This window comes from Protopterus annectens, chromosome 8.part1, assembly GCF_019279795.1.
Source record: "Protopterus annectens isolate FY-2018-M chromosome 8.part1, PAN1.0, whole genome shotgun sequence".
NCBI classification, from domain to species: Eukaryota; Metazoa; Chordata; order Ceratodontiformes; family Protopteridae; genus Protopterus; species Protopterus annectens.
The window spans coordinates 207,811,601-207,836,600 of record NC_056742.1 but is presented as its reverse complement, the minus strand read 5'-3'; positions in this window follow the sequence as shown (position 1 = coordinate 207,836,600).

Here is a 25,000-nt window from a genome sequence, read left to right as displayed (position 1 = left end):
AGCGGGTTTGCATGGGTTTGTGTGGAGGTAAGCACTTCTAACTTCCGGTTACAGTTTCTTATACTCAGTTAACTTCTATACTGCTTAACATGTGTAGGCATTGCTTACCCCCATGCAAACAGGCTTAAACCCACTTACTGCTGCTTAAAAGTGCTTACTTCCACTTTCCCCCATGCTAATTTATTTAAAAGAAAAAGGGGCTGATAGGAAAGTGGTGAAAAAAGGGGCACAAAGAGGGAAAGAGAGTAGGGAAAATAGCCAGGTATGTGCAGGAAGGATGTAGGGAAGGTCCATATACACTGAATTTGGAGGTTTATTTGGTCACTCAAACCCCTGGGATGGGGTGAGGACAACAAAAATAATAATGCATGATATGTTACCAGTACCAGCTATATATGGGCCAAGATTTTTTGTGGGAACAGATTGCCCGTTTTTTTCAGGTGAGAGTGGTATATTTGGGGAGGTAGGTTGGGCAGGTTAACAGACAAGACAAACAAGACGCATACAGGGGTGGTATATGACACATGGGGGGTAAACACCTTGATGGGGAGGGGTGTTGGGAAATCGGAAGCCCATGAGCCCCCCAGTGGAAACAGTGGGACTGTGGTCCCCACCCATGGGCAGTCACCACTGCACCTTCACAGCACCAGAGGTGGCTGTGCTGGGGGCTGAGGCACAGAGCCAGGCTGACTTTCTAATCATGATATGTGGCCCTCGAGCTGGCGTAGAAGATCACCAAACTGCTGGTTGATCACTCTACGCACAATGACCCTCATTTGGTGACGGGTGACAGGTGCCTGTTCGCACCCACTCCTGGGGGGGTGCAAACCCCATCCCCTGAGGTGGTTCCACCCAAAGGTAGTGCAGGACCAATGGACAGCCGGGTCCCGGGTTGGGCCTCAGACATGCTGGTGCCCGGTGCCACAGCCAGCTGTGGTGGGAGAGGTGGGTCCGCTAGGACCAGCCTTCCCTAACGTGCTATAGTGTTTAGATTTCACCAAAATATGTGGGTTAGTAATAGTCAACACATTCCAGGGTTAGGTATAACAGCATGCATTGATATTCCCATTAACCTAGACACCAGATACGGAACAGTTGCATAGCAAACGGAACACATGCATATATAGGACCACAGTGGTAATAAGAACAGCATGCAGGTACATTGATGCCTCCATGCCACCAATGTTGGAATAATTCAATATAGCACTTGCATGGGAACCAATAAAATATTTATTAAACAATTGGAAAGTATCAAAACATAGGTGTCATTACATACCAGTTGGGGTGGGTATGTTGATTATTGTTGGAGTTATGGTGGGGAGAGAAAGATGTCAATTAACAACTAGTATATTCCTGCAGTCCATATTTCTTTCCTAGTAAGTGCTGTTATCTGTACCTTACAAGTCTTACTACACTACCCTATAGCCTTAGTTTGGACAGTGATATGGCTGTCATCATCGTTACACATGACCTGGTTTTACCTGCAGTATACACCTCTTACCTGGTATACCTGTGAAGGGAATGTTTGTTAACACTAACTGTTTCTACACATACTCCCAGATTCCAGGTTGATGTTGTTCACATAGCTATCCAACTCTTTCTGCATAGACTCTGGCCTTGTGTTGACCACATGCTGGTGTGCCGGGACATATCTAGAATATTGTCCTCTTCCACCTTTATTGACCTGACACACACATATACATGCTTTTCTACACAGTTATATTATGTAGCACAGTGTGGGTGGCAGTGATCAGTGATACTTTATTATTCAGAGAAACTGCAACACTCACAATTCCCTGCAGTACCTGAGTGAACAATATCAGTACAGGTTATAATGGTCTGTATTTCTCAGCACAATGTTCGTATCCAACGGACCTGTGGGAGCAATGTTTGTTAGCACTACCTGACTGTTGCCACACAAACTTCCAGATTACACATTAGTATTATGCACATACATCTCACTCTGTTACTGTACACACTTTAGTCACAGCTTGACAACATGGGAGTGTAAATAGGACATACTTGAAATATTACTCTCCTAACAGTTTCAGGGGTTCTTGAGTGACAGGTCTGTTCTCATAGGTGTTTGACAATCACTTGTATTCCCTGTTGGCTGGCTAAACATCTGGGATCATCCCACAGACTTACCAGGGGGACAGGCAGCAGATATAGGCCCATATACTGTACATTCTGGCCTCATCTGTACAGTTGTGGGGTATGATTCTGTATGCAGCCTACATCCACTCCCAGGATTCAGACCATGGCTGTGTCCACTACAACTTAAACATTGTCCATCACAATTGTATATGCTATGTAGATATTGCTGTATATATCCTATCTGCTTTCTGTCTTATTAATCCCCTGTGCTTTTGCATTCTGCCCTTGTATTACAACACGCTTATACTGAATTCCTAGACAGTTATATGTTGTAGGACAGTGTGGGCGACAGTGATATGTAATACCTCATTATTCAGAGCAACTGCATCAGTCGCACTGCCATATAATATCAATGTAAACAGCATCAGTACTGAGTATCATTCTTGTATTTCTGGGCACAGTGTTGGTATCTGACAGACTGTGGGAGAAATGTTTATTAGCACTACCTGAATGTTCCCACACACAGTACTAGATTTCACATTACTATTATGCACATACATCTCACTCTCTTACTGTACACCCTCTGACCACAGCTTGACAAGTTGGGGTGTAAATGGGACATACGTGGCTTCTTAGTCTCGTAAGGTATTGGAGAGTTGCCAGTGTGCCAGCTTTGTTTTCATAGATTTGTGTCAATCATTTGGATTTCCTGTTTGCTGCTTATACATCTAGGATCATCCCACTGATTTCCCAGGGGGACAGGTTGATAGGCAACAGATATGGGCCACTTTACTGGACATTCTGGACATATCTGTACAGTTGTGAGGTATGATTCTGTATGCAGAGTACTACTACTGGCAGGATTAGAACCATGGCTGTGTGTGCTAAAAAAACAACAGTTCACATCTCAGTTGCATGTGCGATTCGGGTTTTGTTGTCTGCATTTTTCCTGTTTTCTGTCTCTGTGTCTCTCACTTGTACTAAATGGCCTCAGGTGATTACACCTGTCATATACAGGCATTCCTACATATTCAATTTATGGTGCACAGTGTGGGTAACGGTGCTTAGTACAACAGTACTATTACATGATTGCTAATCTAGATTAGTATATGATACCAGAGTATACACATGCAGTCTAGCAGTTAGACCTTTATTGTCAGGCTATTACCCTTTCCTGATGGTGAGAAATGGATGTTGGAAAGGGGTCATACGATTTAAAAATAACTAAACACCACCTGATCTAATATCCATTAACTAGTGCCATGTGTTAAACTGTAGAAGAAAATTTATAATTTGGAATTTAGACTAAAAGACACTCCCCCAGATTTACTATCCTTCCATGCAGGACTAGCTTAGTCCTGCATGCAAGTGGCCAATTAGGAGCAGGACAGCAGCGTGCCATGCATATCAATGAAGGCACGCTGCCTGAGCTCCTAAATGGACATGGAGTGCGAACGAGTGCAGGGGGTGTGTCTGAGAGCAGAGCTCTCAGAAATATACATGCCCCTGCAATGAAGAACAGCAGTGCATGAATAAGAATGAGCGAGACTGCTCATAGGTGTTCGGATACCCCCAGCAACATCCCCCCAAGTTTACAAGAGCAATAGTTAAAACATTAAATATAAAGAAGTGTTTTTTTTTTTTTTTTTTATAAAACATTAAATTTAACCATAGTTGCATGGGTTTGCCCATTGCTTAACTACAGTTAATGCAGCTTAAATGGCACAAGAGGATAAAAAGCAAGATATATACAGTACAGTAATATTGTAGTGGGGAGAGCATTCGCCTTACGAGCAGCCATTCCCGGTTCGAGTCCCACTCCAGTATAATCCATTTTCCATGTCAAATCACTTTATGATCAATTTATTTTGTTGCATAACCTATGACATAACATATATTTGTGAACTGGAGTACTACATTAAATGCAGATATGAGGTGTCATTGTCATAATGTAAGGTCCACAGATAATCACAAGTGCCCCATACAGTATATGTACACAGGAATCAGGGATACAAATGGAAGGTAAAATGTGTAATGAATGATAAATCCATACAGTTTCCAAATCCACCACCTTCCCAAGAACCATTACACATTACTGTCTAAATTAGTAAGCGTGAGTAACACTAGTAAGTATGAGTAAGCATATTTAAGCAGTAGTAAGTGGGAGTAAGCATATTTAGGCAGTAGTAAGTGAGTTTAAGCCCATTTGCGTGGTGATAAGCAATGCACACACAGGTTAAGCAATATTGAAGCTAAGTCTCTGTAAGCATATTTAACCGGAGGTTAGCATTACTTACCTTCAAGCAAACCCACACAAACCTGCTTACAATTGCTTAAAAGTGCCTTAATCACTCTGTAAGCATCAGCCGCTGTTCTGGGCAGAAAAAAAGCAGCCTTTGGAGGACTTGAACCCAGGACCCTGTACACTATAATCACAGTAGTTAACCACTAAGCCATCACAGCACTACACAAGATTGAGGTATCACCAAACAGATCCTCACACTAGGAAATGTAAACTGAACATGTGAAAGGAATCTATATACGGTTTTATATTGTATAACCTACTACAGGAAATAAATATGTGAACTGGAGTACTGCATTAAGCCCAGATATGAGGTGTCATTGTAATATAGTGTTGAAATCCCCTAATAAATGCAAAGACCTCATACAGTGTACGTATACGTGAATCTTGGATACCAAAAACATATATAACATGTAATGAATAATAAATCAATGCCAAAATGCAAATATAATGCAAATTAAATATTAAGCAACGCTAAGCATTGCACAGCCCAGCTTAGTAGGTGTAAGCAATGTGTAGGCCAGCTAACTCAGTCTGCCCATTGGTATTCCCCTTTAAGCAATGCCAACCTTAAGTAAGCAGGTTTTCCCATAGTTTAGATTTTCAAAACCATCCAATCATGGCAAAGTGCGCGAAACCAGCCCTATTTAAACCCAACATCGGGAATACATCTCATAACTGGTTGTAGCTTCCCCTTGTAGGTACTATGTCTGGAATGGGAGAGGATGTGCACTTTCTGGTGCAGCGCTGGGGCATCCAGGAATGCAGACTCATGGCAGGACTCCTTGTGAAAGACCATGACCAGAGACTTTTGTAGGGCCAGTACCTCGGTTCCCAATACAAAGTGGAAGCCTGGGACCATCTCGCCCATGACCTCACCAGTGCCACTGGCATACCCCGAACTGGTGAGCAGGTTAGACATCACTATACTGACCTGAAGCGGAGAAAGGGGGATCTCTTGGATCAGTGGATCCAAGAGGCTAGGAGGACAGAGGATGTCCCAGTTGTATGCATCAGTCCACTACCTGTTTAATAATTGCCAGCTCATGTACATTACGGATAGGTATGTCTAAATATTCCTCTTATGTCTTTCACAGTGGCAGGTGAGCGGGCTCCGAACCAGGAAGCCCATGGCTGTAGACTGCAGCAGATGTGACGAGCGGCAGGTAAGTAATACTCTTGCATGTACTGTCATAAGAAATAAATCTAAAAGTAGTAGTAAGTAAATTGCCTGTATAAAACCTGTATTGTTTAAGGCATGTTCTGTATACACCAGAGAATAGGGCAGGAAGAGTCTCATATAGGTTGTATGTAAATAAAAGCATAATAGCCGGACAATAAAAGTCTAACTGCTGGACTGCATGCGTTCACTCTGGTATTATATGGTAATGTAGAGTTGCAATCACTTAATAGTACTGTTGTAGTAAGCACTGTTACCCACACTGTGCTACATAAATAAAATGTGTAGGAATGTCTGTATATGACTGTTGCAACCCCAAGAGATCAAACAGTAGAACTGAGAGAGAGACTTAGACTGAAAACACTGAAAAGACAGACAACAACATCCAAATAGCACACTCAACTGCATCATTAACTGTTGTATTTTTTGCACACAAAGCCATGGTTTGAATCCTGGGAGTGGTAGAAGGCTGTATGTAGAATCATACCCCACAACTGTACAGATATGTCCAGAACGTCCAGTAAATTGGGCCATAGCTGCTGCCGGTCACCCTGTCCTCCTGGCAAATTAGTGGGATGATCTTAGACATTTAGGCAGCAAACAAGACATACAACTGATTGTCAGATATCTATAAGAACAAACCTGCCACTCTAGCGACTCCCCAAAATGTTATGACAGTAAGTAGCCAAGTATGTTACATCTCTACCCCCATGTTGTCAACCTGTGACCAGAGTGTGTACAGTAACAGAGTGAGATGTATGTGCATAATACTAATAATTTGTGTGGCAACATGCAGGTAGTGCTAACAAACACAGGTCCCACAGGTCTGTCAGATACGAACACTATGCCTATAAATAAAAGACTGATATCCTGTATTGGTACTGTTTACTCTGGTATTGTATGGCATTGTTAGTTTTGCAACTGCTCAGGATAATAAGGTATCACTCATTGCTGTCACCCACACTGCACTACATAATACAACTGTCTAGGAAATCCTGTATAAGAGTGTTGTAATTACAAGGTCAGAATGTAAAACCACAGGAAAATTACAGACAGAAATCAGACAAGAGATACACAGCAATATATATATAGTACACTCAACTGTGATGGACAGTGTTTTATTTTTAGCAGACACAGCCATGGTTCGAATCCTGGGAGTGCTAGTAAGCTGTATGCAGAATCATACCCCATAAGTGTACAGAAACGTCCAGAATGTCCAGTTATTTGGCCCATATCTGCTGGCTGTTACCCTGTCCCCCTGCCATATCACTGTGCTACTTTCTGACATGTAGGCAGCATTTCATATCACATAACTGACTGTCAGACGTGTACATATTTGGAACATGTCAAATAAAACAAACTTGTCATTGTACAAGTCACTAAAGGTTTAAGAGGGCAATAGTCAAAATATTTCCCGGTTCACCTGCATGTGGTGAAGACATGCCCAGAGTGTGTGCAAAAAGAGATGGACAGGTATGTGCATAACATCAACTTGGAATCTGGGAGTATGTGTAGAAACAGATAGGTAGTGATAACAAACAATATCCCCACAGGTATACCAGGTAAGAGTGTATACGGCAGGTAAAACTTAGTTCATGTATGTAGTTGTCTACAGTCATTCCACTGTCCATAATAAAGCATTAGGGTAGTGTACTAATACCTGTAATGTACAAATCACAGCACAGACTAAGAAACTAATTCAAATTACAGGAATATACTAGTTGTTAATTGACATCTTTCTGTCCCCCCCACCATATCTGCAACAATAAACTAAAAACACAACTCAATCGGTTTGTGCTGAATTAACTATACTGTTGGGACATATGTCCTATTGTTTGATAATTATTTAAATTTGTTTCTATGCATGTGCCATGTTGAAATACTCCCAAACTGGTGGCATGCTGCCATCAATGTACCTGCATGCTGTTGTAATGACCACTGTGGCCCCATATATGGATGTGTTCTGTTTGCTATAAAACTGTTCCATATCTGGTGTTTGGGTTAATGGGAATATCTATGCATTCTGTTATACCTAATCCTGGAATGTGTTGACTATTGCTAACCAACATATGTTGATAAAATATAAACATCATAGCACATTTGGGAAGGCTGTTCCTGATGGACCCACCTGTCCCACCTCAGCTGGCCATGGCACCGGGCACCAGCACATCTGGGACCCAACCTGGGACCTCCTTGTCATTTGGTCCTGCACCACATTCAGGTGGAACTGCCTCAGGGGATGGGCCTCACCCCCTCGGGACCGTGCGTGGACAGGAACCTGTCACCCATCGCCAGGTCCGGGTTGTGGTGCGTAGTAAGCTCCGCAGGGAGGTTGGAGATCTGCTATACCAGCTTGAGGGTCATGTGACACAACTAGAGTGTCGGCCTGGCCCTCTTACTCACCCCTAAGCACAGCCACCTTCGGGGCTGTGAAGGTGCAGTGGTGACTGCCCATGAGTGGGGACCTCAGTCCCACTGTTTCCACTACAAGGCTCATGGGCTTCTGATTTCCCAACACCCCTCCCCATCAAGGTGTTTACCCCCCACATGTGTCATATACCACCCCTGTATGCATCTTGTTTGTCTTGTCTGTTAACCTACCCAACCTACCTCCCCAAATATACCTCTTATCCCTCCCCAACATCCCACTCTCACCTGAAAAAAAAAAAAGAAAAATCTGTTCCCAAAAAAAAATCTCGCCCATTGCATAGCTGTCCATTTCACACACATGTCCACTGGACACACGTAATCTGGTCTAATTGGCTTAAGAACATATTATTGTTGTCCCCACCCTACTCTTAGGGGTATGAGTGTCCAAATCTAGTGTATATGCACAGCTGTTGCTGTAGAAGAAATGGGCAGCTACGGACCTTCCCTACACCCTTCCTGCAAATCCCTAGCTATTTTCCCTACTGTCTTTTCCTCTTTGTGCCCCTTTTTCATCACTTTCCTATTAACCCTTTTTCATTTCTTTTAAAGAAATTAGCATGGGAGTAAGCGGGAGTAAGCATTTTTAAGCAGCAATAAGTGGGTTTAAGCCTGTTTGCATGGGGGTAAGCAATGCCTACACAGCTTACGCAATTGAGAAGCTAAATCAGTATAAAAAACTGTAACTGGAAGTAAGCAGTGCTTACCTTTGTGCAAACCCACTTACAACTGCTTAAAAGTGCCTTAATCGCTTTGTATCCAATGGCCCTTGTTCTGCCCAGCAGCAAAATAAACAGCCTCTGCAAGTGTTGAACCCAGGACCATACAAACCATAGCCAAACTGATTTAACACTAAGCCATGTCAAATATACATAACCCGGATGTGTTCACAAACATATCATTCAGCACAGTCATTCAACAGTACAGGAAATGTATTTAAACATGTAGATGTATATATTTATTTATGTAATTATTTATTTTACATGTGTTAACTGTGTTAGTCTGACTGAGCTTTTGGCTCATTTTGAGCAGAGACCCGGGGAGAAAAGCTCCTCAGTGAATAAAATGTAACAAAGTCCCATTAGAGTCAGCAAAAAAGTTACTATCAAAATAGATATATAAATATCTATATATCTATCTATATATATATATATATATATATATATATATATATATATATATATATATATATATATATATATATATATATGTAACTACACATACACACACACAGATATGTATAGGAAGATGCATATTTAGAGGGTGCACACCATACGGAAAAGCCAGTATTCCTACAGTTGCCACCTTATCAAGTGGACACTGTATGAGTCACTCATACAAAAGACAATTGTTGCCTGAAGCATATACCCAAAGAGAGGTCAAAGGATATAACTCCACACGCAGGTTTGCATACATGAGAAAGTTTTATTTGTGTACTACTACAGTTCTATATGCCATGTCATACAGCTGTTTAGACTTTTAAACAGACTAATGCAACTCTCAAACAGAACTAATGCAACTCTCAAAAAGATCAATTAATACTGTATTCTGGAAAGCATAACATATGTGCTGTCCAGGCCAAGGCCTTCAAGTAGTGCAACAGTAAAGACAGACTGGGCCACAGGATAACAATCAATCAACAGTAAGCAATGCAGACATATAGTCCAGTAACCTCTAACTACACTCTGTATGCAATCCCTAGGGAGAAAAAGACTTCAGTTGACACAATGGGATATATCTGTTGCATAAAAAGGCATAACTGAAACCATCACAATCACACAGACAGAACATTCTGTCTGGCAGGAAGCAGTAGGCCTGCATTTTCCCAAGGTGAATTGTATGGTAATGTACATGCAGATACCTTAAGGTAGGTTACTCCTGATATCCCTCACATGTTGTAACAGCCTAAGTTAATTATGCTGCATCCCCCCATAGACTGAGTACAGTGACATTTACCACTGTTACATACACTGACCTCTGGACTACAGAAGGGCACACATGTATTGTGCAGATGAAGCTCACACATATATGGACCCAACCCCACAATATGTGTTGGGGCCACAGCAGCAGTTGAATGATGGCAGGAATGGCAGCATGACATACTCACAGGCCACTACATAACCTCTGATGGCATGTCATATGGATAAAGCCTGATAAGTAGGTGGAGGACTGAGGCTGGAACACAGGCACATATGTGAAATAGTGTTGTCATACTAAGCAAGTTGCTGGTGTTACAGGATAGTCTGCAACATACCCTGAGTCAGGAATATGAAGTCTGAAACACAAATGTATGTAGCCATGTACTAATAGCACTCAACACATACACACTGCCTGTGATATATCTGACATAAGACCTGTATGGTGGACAGACAAAACATAACAGGCACACCTCTGGCCATCAAATGGATAGGCCCACAGTTGAGAGCTATGCAGACAGACTGCATTCGATGTTAAACTAGTATGTACACACAATCCCTGTAAAACTGGTGCAAAACAATGCATACAACAACAGTACTCACACTGTCTGTAGTTCTGGAACCTGATACAAATATGTAGCTGACCTGAGTGTGCAAGTTCTCTTGTAAGAGGTATTGCTACCTGCTGTCTGTAACACTGCTGCCCACACATAGGAAGGATGTCCGCCATACAGGAAAGGTAAAAGGACCACACCCACATGATGTAGAAATTTATAGTAGTGGGTTGCCATGACAGTGGTAATTGGAAGTACTACACAGCATGCTGCATGCAGATAGCAAGTGGAGGACACTGATTGATGCAGAGACCATTACCTGATCATGGTGCATCACCTACAAAAGATATGCTGCAATATATTCCAAGCAGTTCAATCCATTTACTGGAGAGAGAGAGAGAGAAAGAGAGAGATAGATAGAGAGAGAGACAGGGAGAGAGAGAGAGAAAACAGAACCACAACCAAAAACAAAAACAAAACCAAAACAGAAGTAAAGAAAGCAGGCTAAGGCCAAATGTAAGGAGAAAAAAAAGCTCCTTCAAGGAAGCCATCCAAAACAAACCTCATTCCCACAACAGGTATATGAAGTATATATGCATGTAATTGACTGTAGTACTTGATCCATAATACTGGGATAGCTGATGTGGAATGATATATATATACATATATATATATATACATATATATATATATATATATATATATATATATACATATATATATATATACATATATATATATATATATATATATATATATATATATCTGTATATATATATATATATATATCTGTATATGTATATATATATATATATATATATATATGTATATATAAACCATTAGTTGTTGTTGTTGTAATGATGTTCAGCTGAATAACTGCTATGGACAATAGAGTCTGTCCCTGTAGGTAGTTGGCCATACCCGTCAACTGTTCAGAGTAGCACTGACTGACAAGATGTAAGCCAACATAGTGTGTGTTGTGTAATGGAAAGGATGTTTATTACTGTGGCCAGTAGCTGGTGGTGGAAGTAATGCTATAAAGACCATAGTGAAAAACTTCTCTAAAGCAAACTTCACACTACTCAAGACTGGTGTGGTATCCTTCAAGGCCCCTGAGTCAGAGGAAACCACAACCCAAGCTGCGGAAGCCCTTACAAATGCCTTCTATGAACACCTCCAGGACTGCATGGATCAGGCAATCCCAAATAAAACCAAGACTCTTTCCATAAAGGGCAAACGTCCAGTCTGGTGGACCCCAGCCATTAACAAACTTTACAATAAGAGGAGAAAGCTATTACATGATAGAACAAAATCCATAAAAGGGAAGTCACCCCTGATCATTATTAGTAAAAAATACGAGCACTCATAAAATCAACTAAGGCCAATTTTGAGAGAAAAATTGCCATGGATTCAAAGGACAATCATAAGGCCTTTTTCAGCTATGTTAGGAACCTGGGTGGAAACTCACAGATATGCTCAGAATTAGTCCAATATTCTACATAAATCACTGAACGCACTGAGAGTGCCAACATACTTTCAGACAGGTTCAGTGTAATCTTCACCCGCCTCTCCTGCACTAAAGGAGAGATAACTATCCCAGCCGAGTGTAGCCTCCCAGACATCTCAAATGCGCAGGTGAAAGCTGCTCTCTCTAAAGCTAAAAACACAGCATCAATGGGACCGGATGGTGTCCCGCTGTGTGCTACACGAGTTAAATGAGGAATTAAACCCGCATAAGGCAGCTGTTTAATCTCAGCCTTACCACAGGATACGTGCCCAAGGAGTGGCGTGACGGCAACTGTGGTCCCACTCCACAAAGGTGGCGCCTCACGGACCCTGGTAATTACACCCATAAGCTTAACAAGTCTAGTCTGCAAAGCTATGGAGAGGATCATAATGGAGCTCATAAACAAAGATATAGGGGACTTGCAGACATTGGACCCGACCCAGTTTGGCTTTGTCAAGGGAAGATCATGCCTTTTGAACTTGGTCGACTTCTTGAAATAGTCACCAAGGCCATTGATGAGGAAAGGCAGTCCATACAGCCTACCTTGACCTTGCAAAGCTTCGACACAATACCCCACTCGGGTATTGTAGAAAACTTACCAGCTTAAATGTAAACCCATATGTCACAAGATGGGTTGCAAACTGGCTTAAGGACAGAACCCACAGGGTTAGAGTTGCTGGCGGTGTGTCAGACTCCAAGCCGGTCACAAGTGGTGTCCCACAGGGCTCGGTCCTTGGCCCCCTATTGTTTGGCATCTACTTCTCAGAAGTACAGGCCAACATGGGAGGACTTTTGACAAAGTTTGCAGATGACTGCAAACTGGGCGCCATAGTGGAAAGTGCATCGGACACTGATATCCTTCAGAAGGGACTCACGGAAACAGATAGCTGGTGCCAGAGCCATGGCCTGAAGTTAAACGCCAAAAATGTATAGTCATACCCTTCGGGAAAAACAAGGTAACCCCAAGCTACCATATAGGTGGCAATCCACTAAGCACAGAAGAGGTTATCAGGGACCTGGGGACCCAGGTTGACAGTGGCCTTTCTTTGACACTCACATTGCTAAAGTGGTTAGAAAGACCTTCTACATTGCCCACCTGATCATGAAGGATTCACATCCAGATCTAGTGAGGTCATTGTTCCCTGTACTCTTCACTTATCAGACCAATGATCGAGTACAATGCCCCATTCGGGATGTATCTCACCCGACATCTGCAGCAATTGGAGAGACCCCAAAAGTTCCTCACCAAAAGGATAAAGGGACTCCAAAATCTGTCATATGCTGCCAGATTGAAGAAACTCCAGCTCTATTCAGTCGCATACCGCCTGCTCAGAGGTGACATGTGCCTGACATACAAGGCCATGTCCAACCGGAATTAATGGACATGCTCCACCTCAAAAATCCAAATCCACCAAAACCACTAGAGCAAGCGACTTAAACCTTAGCACGGATATAAATAGGACGTGCTGGAGGGATAGATTTATCACTCAGAGACTCCCTATGCTGTGGAATAAAATCCCGGTCCATGTGAGGCAGAGCACCTCGCTGACTCTGTTCAAGAGAAATCTAGACCTGTGGATGGGAGATCGTAGGTTTACCCCGGGAATCATCTCTGGGTCACTGCTGGACAGAGGCACAACAAACTAATGGGCACAGTATTTTTTCATATAAGGGGTGGCGTAAGCCACAATAATTTGGGCTAGGCTTATAAATGCCTTAGGGCAGATAGCCTAGTATAAACCTATGAACCTATGAACCTATGAACCTATAATGATGGATACGTGGGTTCCAGAGCCCAACACTTGCAGGACACTCAGGTTAACATGTATTGTAGCATGCTGAAATGCCATGGGTGAGTAATAGGCTTAGCTGAGATCTGGCCCTATATATACCCTCCAATGTTAGACTGTGTCCATATGTGGCACCTGTCTGTGTTGTAGCAAGGCGGAACAGTGCAGCTGTGCAAGAAGGAGAGTTAGAGATTGTGGATCTAATGTCTGAATGTACCCATTATATAGGTATGTACATGTGTACACACACACACACACACACATATATATATATATATATATATATATATATATATATATATATATATATATATATAGATATATATACACATGTATGTCAACAGATATACAGATACCCATATGCAGATTATATATATGTATATATATATATATATATATATATATATATATATATGTATATAAACACATATATACAACATAAAATGTATCTACACATTTATTGATATATATATATATATATATATATATATATATATATATATATATATATATATATCTACATATGTACAAACACACACACACACACACACACACACTAACGTATGTAAATACATGTCCACTATATTACCACCACAGTGTTGCATGCTATGTGTGAGGGAACATCACACATAGCAATACACACAGATATATACAGCTTTTAGTGTATGCAACATGGACAGTTATGTCACATGTGAGCCCCTTGACTGCAAAACCAGTACTAGAAACATGAACACAAACTCTGAAACACAAAAGTCTTCTCAACTGACCAGATATCCACTTTATTGTAGAACACAATAACACTGAAAACCAAGTAAAATTAAGCACTTTTCGTTTATCACCTTGGCTAAACTTCTTCAAATACACATCACATAAAATTACATCTTATAAAACACTGTGTGTTAAGCTTAATTAGACATGTGATTAAAATCAATTAACTTTAAAAGTCACTATAGGCATAGTTTTACCAGAAACCAAATACCTAGTTTAAACCTTAGCTATACATGCATCATTCCTACTATTCATAGGAAAATACTATATACAAAATATATAAAACTATATAAAAATATAAATGAGTGACTATGTGTATTTTTACAAATACAAGTATGTAACTGAAACAGATAAATACTAAAAATATGCATATATAAATAAGGTGTCACTCTACAAACAATAAGTAACATCTTAACACCAGACTATATGTTACACAACCCAGTTAACTGAAGCATTTACAAAGTGCTTACAAAGTGTAGACAATGACCATAGGATACTACACATGCAGTGGTCACCCCTCCTGGCTTTTCAATCCTAGGACACATGCCAACAAACTTCATTTAAACCTGGTGGACATGCAGCATTCACTTGCAACTGTCACATTAGTGATTTTTAAAGTTAATTGATTTTAATCACATGTCTAGTTAAGCTTAACAAGCAGTGTTTTATAAGATGTAATGTTATGTGATGTGTATCTGAAGAAGTTTAGCCAAGGTGCTAAACAAAAAGCATTTAATTTTACTTGGTTTTCAGTGTTATTGTGTTCTACAATAAAGTGGATATCTGGTCAATTGAGAAGACATGTGAACCCCTTGTTGGGACCACATTGCCCTTGCCTGTGAAGTAGGGAATGGGAATATGGGGAAGGATAGCAGGTATATTTGTGGAGGTGGTTTGATTTGGTAGATATAGAGGAGAGACAACAAGGGTGGTATATGACACATGTAATGGGTAAACACCCTGGATGGTGTGTGTGTGGTCTGCGATGTTGGAAGCCCCATGAGCCCCTATATGGAAACAATGGGAACAAGGCCCCATGCATTGCTAGTCACAACAGCAGTTCCATGGCCCTGAAAGTGCCCGGACTGGAGGCTGAGCAGGAGAAGCATGTGGACCCTGTGATTGTGTACTGGGGGCCTCAAGGTGCTATAGCACATCCCACAAGTTTCTGTGTGGCCCCCTATGGAACAGACCCTTGTCCTGACCTCAGGTGGCAGGATCATGTTTGTGTGTGCCCCCAGGGTGGGTAACACCATCCTCTGAGGTGGTTCCACCTGAAGGTAGAGCTGGACCAGTAGATGAGGAGGCCCCAAGGTGGGTCCCACATGTGATGTGGCCTGGTAACATGGCCAGATGAGGTGGGAAAGGTGGTTCTGCTGGCAGCTATTCCCTAAACATACTATTGTGTCACTGTTATATAACATATGTAGGTAGTAGTAGTCCACACAATCCTAGAACATGTCCAACAACATGCATAGATATCCCCAATGTGCAGCAATCACATAGCAAACATACCACATGCATATATGGAACCATAGTGGCACTGACAATGGCATGCAGGTGAAATAGTCCATAACAGGCAAGCAGTGATAGTGTCCCCGCAGGGAACATGGCTATAAACATGTAGCACAAAGCGTGGTACAATACAATATATGTCCCAATGGTAGGTAAGCTGTAGCCATACTTATTGAGTTGTGTGAGCAATTTGTTGTTGCTGATATAATGGGGGAGTGGAACAGTGATATGTATTAAGAACTATGGTAACTTGCTGTATGAGTTGATCAGACCTGTTTCCATCTTTATGTCTTTCAGGCAAGATGTCCCATGGCTGTTTACCAGAGTATTCAGTGGTGGAAAATGTGGTCAAACTGAACCACCTGATACAGCACTACCAGGTTCTCTTTGGCAGGACAGTCCATGAGCAGCAGGAGCAGACTGCCATGTGAAACAATCTAGTCTACAGGGTCAATGATGTCGACCTGCATAACAGCAGTTACGAGCAGGTCTGGCATCATTGTACTGACCTGCTTCGCAATGCCCGTTGGTGTGCTGCTGCATTCTGGGGATCACCTCACAACGGGGGGGGGGTCATGCCATCTATCCCACCTGACACGTGTTGAGGAGCTTCTCGCCAGCCTTATGGCACCTTCCCACCTGCACACCCAGCAACTGGCAGAGACCATTGTGGAAGTGGGTGCTACCCACACACCGGCTGAGGAGCATGCAGGTAAGGCCACAAGGCACATCAGTGGACCACTGTTGCATATGGATCCACATCTGTACAGGTAAATCATGCATATGTGAGATGTCATATATAGTCTGTTGCTGCGTAGTAGTAATAAACAGATGTGCATAAGTGGCAGTATTGTGGACTTGTACTGTTGATGTACTGTAATGCTGCATCCACTCTGTAGCAATGCCACAGCTGTGGCCATTGACATCACATCTATCACATACTTTTTTAGGTCCCTCTGGTATACCACCAAGGCAGCAGCCTGTAGCTGATGAGTATGGTTTATGTTCATGCTTGTCAATACACCAGGCATGTAATGGCTATGGTATATTCCATGCACACATCTAGCACACCTACCCATAATGCATGCCATACATGTTCACGTATTGTTGCTGTTAAATGCACTGCATTACAGTGGTGACCATGATGGGGTATCTGAAGGGTATGTCAGACACCTGCAAGATCACTAACATCCTGTCATTGCAAAATGTGTCCACAGGGATGAACATAATGGTGGCCTACAGTAGGGACATGTGTAAAACATCACCGTTATACAGTGCTACAACAGTGTATGTACCAGTATTACAATGGCAACTGTTACAGATCTACACTATGGCATAAGATAATACTGTGGTCCACATTATTAGCTGGGACTAAGCTGTTACATGTGGTGTTCAGTGTTTGGGACACTGCAAACTGACACACATGTGTAGGCCATAGTTGTCAAGCATATGCAAAAAGGCTGAAGGTGGGGAGGGTTTGTCATCATGACACACCAGTGCACTGCAGCAGGGATCCGAAGGATGCTAAGAATGACTGTATCTGCACACAGTCATGTTCAGGAACTGTGGCAGATGTAACCCTACCTCCACAGCAATAGTGACGGCAGTCTGTGAACTCCTAGGAATGTGCACATGAGTAGATCTTGCAATCATGCAGAGTTGGGGACATGTGTAGGGCAGACTGACCATATACTGGCAAATGTAGATGGCCCATGCTAGTATACCCCTGCCAGGAATGTGACTGCTATAGTACACATAACAATAGGTGCAACATACCATCATGATAAGGGCTTGCACACATATGCACCCACAGTTTATGCATCGCGGTCAGCATCTGCACACCTAACACACTTCTTAGACACTGCATGTGAATGTACAAAACACATGTCACATAGGCTCATGTAATGTTAATATATGCGGTGATGTGGTCCCATGGCATATCAAGGAAGAGTGTGTCATATTATTAAGGGTGTGTACACTCCCCATAGCCATTGTAAGGTCTGATGGTTGTCAGTGTAATAGTATCGTATTGGTCATACATGCAAAAACTGATGTTGAGATCTGTAAACCAGGCATCAGTCATTCACAAATGACATCTGTCCACATATCATCCTGGGTATGTATCGCTCAAACACATAGGTGCTGTGAGCATTAGAGCAGACATAACTGACACAGTAATACACATTCAGCAATGGTTTGTACACCTGTGAGGTTTGGTGCACAGAACATGGCAGGGTGCAGAACAGGTGCACAGCAATATTGTGTACATGAGTGCAGTGTTTTCTAGGGGAAGGGGCATCACCTACTAACACAGCCCATGCATCACACACATGTATACTGTTGCTAGCATGGATTGACTATAGCGGCACTGCATGCTGTTGAGTACCATATGTTATACATGTTCACAGATGGGTAATGGGAGGACTCTGTGTACAAGCTTTGTGCAACCTCATCTGTAGGTGTGTGTGTGTGTGTGTGTGTGTGTGTGTGTGTGTGTGTGTGTGTGTGGGTGTGTAGTGGGGGTTATTTTGTCAGTAAGCGCAATCTAGTGGAGTGGAGGGGGGTTGATGCATGTAGGATGTGTGTGCATGTATGTGTGTATTTGTGTGGGTGCCCATGTATGCACATGTGTGATTGTGAGTTTGTTCATACGGCAGTACTTCCCTTTCTGATCGTGCTGTACATGGACATGGACTGACACATGAGACACCAGAAATACTTGTCTGATATGTAATCACAGGACAGTTGATAGTATAATAAGGTCTGTAGCATGGAACATGCATTGGGAGGGAAAGTAGACACCAGGTATACCCTTAATATTGCAATCAGTAGAAAGGTGAATGACTACCCACATATGCAGCACTACATATGCATTAGGGAATTACTAGACAAGACCAGGGAGTGTATCCATATATTACTGTTGTCCATATGATCAGTTGATTGAGCAGCAGATCTGGCATGTACTGAGCAATAGTTAACATATGACACTTCAGTGCATGATATTATGGAGTGAACATAGTAGCCTCTAACACATAGGGGCCATGATCACCATATCCGGACATACCCAGGGTGAACACTGGATGACAGCAGTAAGGCTTTGTAAAACCTACTCCACTCAAGTCAAGGAGGTAATGGAGTAACAGATCTTGTGTTGTGATCACTCGTCTAGGCATTTAGAGGAATGATACTTTAATGAGTGGTATTAATGAGTATATGTTACCAAGTGTGATGCAGGATGGAAACTTATGTGATTAAATGTGGGACTGTCTGTAAACTCAGGGACAGGTAGGTATTAAGGTGGAATATCAGTGTGTGTGTGTGCGTGTGTGCGTGTGTGCATGTGTGTGTGTGTGTGTTTGTGTATATGTGTTTGTGTATATGTGTTTGTACTGTTATGCAATGCTGTACAGGGCTTAAAGTGCGTTTCTTGTTTTCTCCCACAGGTGTTGAGGTGGGTCAGCGTCCCTCCTGCATGCAATCTGCTGTTAGTGTCCATACAGACAACGCAGATGATGATAGTACTGTTGAGGCACAGGTGGGGTCGTCAGAGGCTGAAACTGCACCATCGTTTGACATCCCTCTCTTGGCCACTCCAACCCCACACACAGTTACAGTGCCTATACATGCCCCATCACCAGTGGCCATAGCAGAGAGACAATTGGCAGTTGGTGGCAGTGCACAGGAGAGTGTGGTATCTATGCCTCCTGTGTCTGGTCACAGCAGGCATAGCCAGATGTCTGGCAGGGCACCACATAGACAGATGTACCAGGGTGCTCATGGTAGGGTCGCTGGTCATCATGCCCCTGGTAGAAGTGCCACAATTGTTACCATCGGGCTCATGTTTCAGACTGTCATGGGGGTGCAGGCATGTATGGAACTGTACACCAGACAGGGCCTGAGGATGCAGAGGCCTGCTCTCTCATCTGCAAGTGACAACTTCCATGAACTTTCTGGTGTCCTCCATGATTATACCGAGGTCACGGATAGATGGTTGGGTGAGATGGTGAGCCTCATCAACCCTGGTTTGTCCGTGCTCGAACATGTGGTGGAAGTGGGGCATATGGCTGTGTGGATGTAGGCCAGCAACACCAACAGCTGGTGGTTGACGTGGATGTGCTAGGACACCAAGGTGCTCTAGTAGTGGCAATACCAGCCCCAGCACTGCAGGCGGGGTGCTGTCCACACCACACCACAGCAGGCCATATGCACGTGGCCATGGCCAGTCCCAGGAGGCCTGTACCTGGATGTGCCTATGGAACCCCTGGCAGGCACAGTCCACATGTCCATGGCTGGAGGCGGTGAACTGCACACCCTGCCAAGTATGGTCTGCAGCTGTCCAAGAAACACCTGTATAGGGCAGCCACATGACAGAACTGTGTGCATGCATACCCACACACTATACAAACTCACCTAGGGCAACCCCGTACCTACACACACCACATCACCATGCCCATTTCAACTAAATACACCCCTCACCCACACATACTTGGTGTCAAATGTATGCCGCACCCTCGGTCTCTGGCAAACGAGCAACACAACCTGTGCATATGATGATACCTGTGCCAAATTCCTGTCATCCATAACATCGATGCAGGGACAGGCTAATATGGTTCTGATGCACATGGTGTCTGTACTACAGTGTACGAATGTACTGCTGTGAAACATGTTGTCAGGAGTAATGTTTCATGCATACATGTCAGGTAGTGTAGCTGTCCAGCCATGATGCAGTATAGCTGTTAATAACACTGAGTGATTGTGGTCTCCATAATGTTATCCATTTATGTTGTAGGTGTACATGTGTCAGCAGGAGGATGGTCTGTAGTCATATTCTACAAGGGGTATAATACTGTGGTGACACCATGGCTGTGACATATCCTGGGTAAAAGAACACGTCACAGGTTTGTAATACAGTTACTGCCTGTGCCACATGGACAGGTGACCCGCTGGGACATGTATAATCAGCAAACTGATGTAGATCCATCCAAATACACGCACACTCTTACTTGGCAACACTGGGACTAGACCCCTACCTAGATATGTAGTGCTACTGAACTGTGTGGCTTTCATTGCAGACACCACACAGCATTTAGGGTTAGGTGTTTTCCAGGTTATATTTTACATGCAGAACATCCCAGACATATACAGTATGGTAATGGGGGATGTAATATTTGTATATGGACAATACATAGTCTGACATACCATGATATACACATTAACAGACACATAACAGGCAGACACACATAGGTTTATAGATTGATACTAGGCTATCTGCCCTAGGGCATTTATAAGCCTAGCCAGAGTGTGTTTGGCTTTCGCCACCCTTTTAGATTAGTTGACTGTGCCTCTGTATAGTAGGTCACAGACTATAGCCCTTTTAAGGTTAGTTTACTGTGCCTCTGTCTAGTAGAGACACAGAAGAGATCCCAGTGGTAAACCTGCGATCTCCCATCCACTCGTCAAGATTTCTCTTGAAGAGGGTCATTGAGGGGCTCTGCCTAACATGGATTGGGATTTTGTTCCAGAGTGAGGGGAGCCTCTGGGATATGAATCTGTCCCTCCAGCATGTCCTGTTTATTTCTGTGCTGAGGTTTAAGTCCCTGGAGTGTGTAGCTCTAAGGGATTTGGATTTCCTGAGGGGGAGCATGTCCATTAATTCTGGGTTGGACATGGCTTTATACTTCAGGCACAGATCGCCTTTGAGTAGGCGGTAAGCAACTGAGTAGAGCTGGAGTTTCTTTAGCCTAACTGCATAGGGCATCTGTTTGAGTCCCTTGATCCTCTTGGTGAGGTACTTTTGGGGTCTTTCCAGTTACTGCAGGTGTCGGGTAAGGTACATCCTGAATGGGGCATTGTATTCAATTATGGGCCTGATGAGTGATGAGTAGAGGGGCACAATGACCTCTCTTGATCTAGATGTGAACCCTTTTGTGATAAGGTGTGCTATATAGAAGGTCTTTCTAACCACTTTGGCAATGTGATTGTCAAAGGAGAGATTGATATCTACTTGGGTCCCCAAATCCCTAATTACTTCTTCCATACTTAATGGATTACTACCTATGTGGTAATTTGTGGGCACTTTGTTTTTCCCAAAGGGGATGACTATGCACTTTTTGGCATTTAGCTTTAGGCCATTGCTCTGGTACCAGTTATTCGTCTCTGTGAGACCCTTTTGGAGGATGCTTGCGTCAGTCGGCAAGTCGATTATGGCACCCAGTTTGCAGTCATCTGCGAACTTGGTCAGCCATAGTCCTCCCGTGTTAGCCTGTACCTCAGAGAAATATATACTGAACAAGAGAGGTCCCAGGACTAAGCCTTGTGGGATGCCACTTGTAACTCATTTAGAGTCTGACATGGCACCTGCAATTTTGACCATGTGGGTTCTATCCCTGAGCCAGTTTGCAACCCATCTTGTGATATAGAGGTTGATATTTAAGCTGATGAGCTTATTTATGATGCCCGAGTGGGGTATTGTGTCAAAGGCTTTTGCGAGGTCCAGGTAGGCTGTGCGGACTACCTTCCCTTCATCTATGGCCTTGGTGACTGTTGAAAAGAAGTCGACCAGGTTCAAGAGGCATGATCTGCCCTTAACAAAGCCGAATTGGGTAGGATCCAGTGTTTGGAGGTTCCCAATGTCTTTGTTTATGAGTTCCATGATGATACGCTGCATAGCTTTGCAGACCAGACTAGTCAGGCTTATAGGGCGATAGTTTTCGACATCCGTTGTGGCACCACCTTTGTGGAGTGGGACCACTGTTGCTGTACGCCATTCCTTGGGTACATATCCTGTAGTAAGGCTGAAATTGAACAGTGACTTTATGTGAGGGTTCAGTTCTTCTTGGAGCTCATGTAAGATGCAGCCCAAGACACCGTCCGGTCCCATTGATGCTGTGTTTTTTGCTTTGGAGAGGGCAGCTCTCACCTGTGCATCTGTGATGTCAGGGAGGCTACACTCTGTTGGGATAGACATTTGCTCTTTTGGGGGGGAAGGGAGGAGAAGTTTGCACTGAACCTGACTGCCAGGATGTTGGCAATGTCTGTGGGTTCAGTGTATTTTTTGTCATTTTGCACTAACTCAGAGCATATCTGGGAGCTGCCACCCAGGTTCCTGACATAACTAAAGAAGGCCTTGTGATTATCTTTAGCATCTTTTGCAATTTTTCTTTCGAAGATGGCCTTAGATGATTTTATGAGGGATCGTAGTTTCTTGCTAGTACTGATCAGAGATGCCTTCCCTTTTTGGGATTTTGCTGTATCATGTAGTAGTTTCCTCCTTCTGTTGTATAGCTTATTTATGGCTGGGGTCCACCAGAAAGGTCTCCTGCCTTTGGAGGAGTGAGTCCTGGTTTTATTTGGGATAGCACGATCCATGTATTCCTGTAGCTGTCCATAAAATGCGTTTGTAAAGGATTCTGCGGTTTGGGCCATATTTTTCACTGGCCCGGGGGCTTTGAAGGATTCCACCTCGGTTTTGAGAAGTGTGAAGTTTGCTTTTGAGAAGTTCTTCATCGTGGTTTCCATGGCTGGGGGTGGGGACAGGATATGGATGTCCAGTGAGATTAATTTATGGTCATATCTTACCAATGAGGGTTGTAACTCTGGTATGGAACATAGAGTCCCCATGTTGGTGATGATCAGGTCCAATATGTTTTCCCCTCTTGTGGGAGTGGTGACCAGTTGTTCCATAGCATTTGAGTTTATAAATTCTAGGAACCATTGGGCGAGGGTGTTGGGACTTGAGTAGTGCTCCCAGTCTATGTTTCGGTAGTTGAAGTCACCAAATATAATGGTGTTTGGAGAGACCTTCATATTCTCTAGTGTTCTCAGGAAAGTCGAGTGGGGTTCCTGAGTTTGGGAGTGTGGTCTGTAGCAGGCTACAAACTGAAGGGCAGTTTTGCCCACTGTTAGTTGCACATGGATGGTCTCCGATGCTTCGTGCAGTGCAACTAACCTGGAGGTGTGGGTATCTTTGATGAATATGGATACTCCCCCTCCTTTTGTGGCTCGGTCCGAGTTTTGGGGCTGAAAAGCATGGTATGAGTTATAACCTGGTAGTGGTTGGGTGCTCTCGGGAACCTTGAACCAGGTTTCTGTTACTGCACAGATATTGATATTCTCCATACTGAGGAGAGCCTTGATTGCATGCATCTTGAGGTTTAGACTTCTGGCGTTGAGCAACATTACCCTTAGTTTCTTTTTCCTTGTGTTGTCTATGGAGGTGGGTTTGTCTTTTGAGCCTTGCCTAAAAAAGGCACTTTGGGGGTGGCAAGAGCCCTAGCCAGTATTCGAAAGCCCAGGGGTGACAGGTGCAAGCTGTCCCTCGCGAAGCAAAGTGGCTTGTCGAGCATGTCATCCCAGGCTGACAGACACTGGACCCCCTTTGAATGACACCAATACTTTAGCCAATTGTTAAAAATTGATCATTTTGTCTTTATACTGTGGCATCATTCTTGGTGAGGGTAAGATGCTACTCAATGTCAGGGTCATATCGGCCTGGGCTACATGATCAGAGAGCTCCTCTATGTCTCTTTTCATGTAGTCCAGGGAAGTATGACTCAGGTCATTCACACCAGCATGGACAATGACGGAGTTATATTTGTACTTGCTTTAGAGTGACCTGAGTGCTTGTGTTATGTGGCGGATCATGGCACCCAACAGGCAGCTTACAGTGACCTTCTCCTTGTTCAGCCTGGTGAGTGGGACGTCAGTGTGTCTGACAATAAAGTCACCTATTACAAGTGTACTAGGTGTGTTGTTTAGCCTTAAGGGCTGTGACTGTGTGGCACACTGACTTTGTGAACTATGTGATAGGTGGGTATTGTTGTGGGGTAGTGGTTTCTTGGATGTTTGCTTTGGAGGTCTCTACTGCTTGGGCAGATTTTTATTTAGAGCCTCCGAGTATGTTTTTGTGTGTTTATGTGTTTGGTTTGCTGTTTCGATAGGTCTA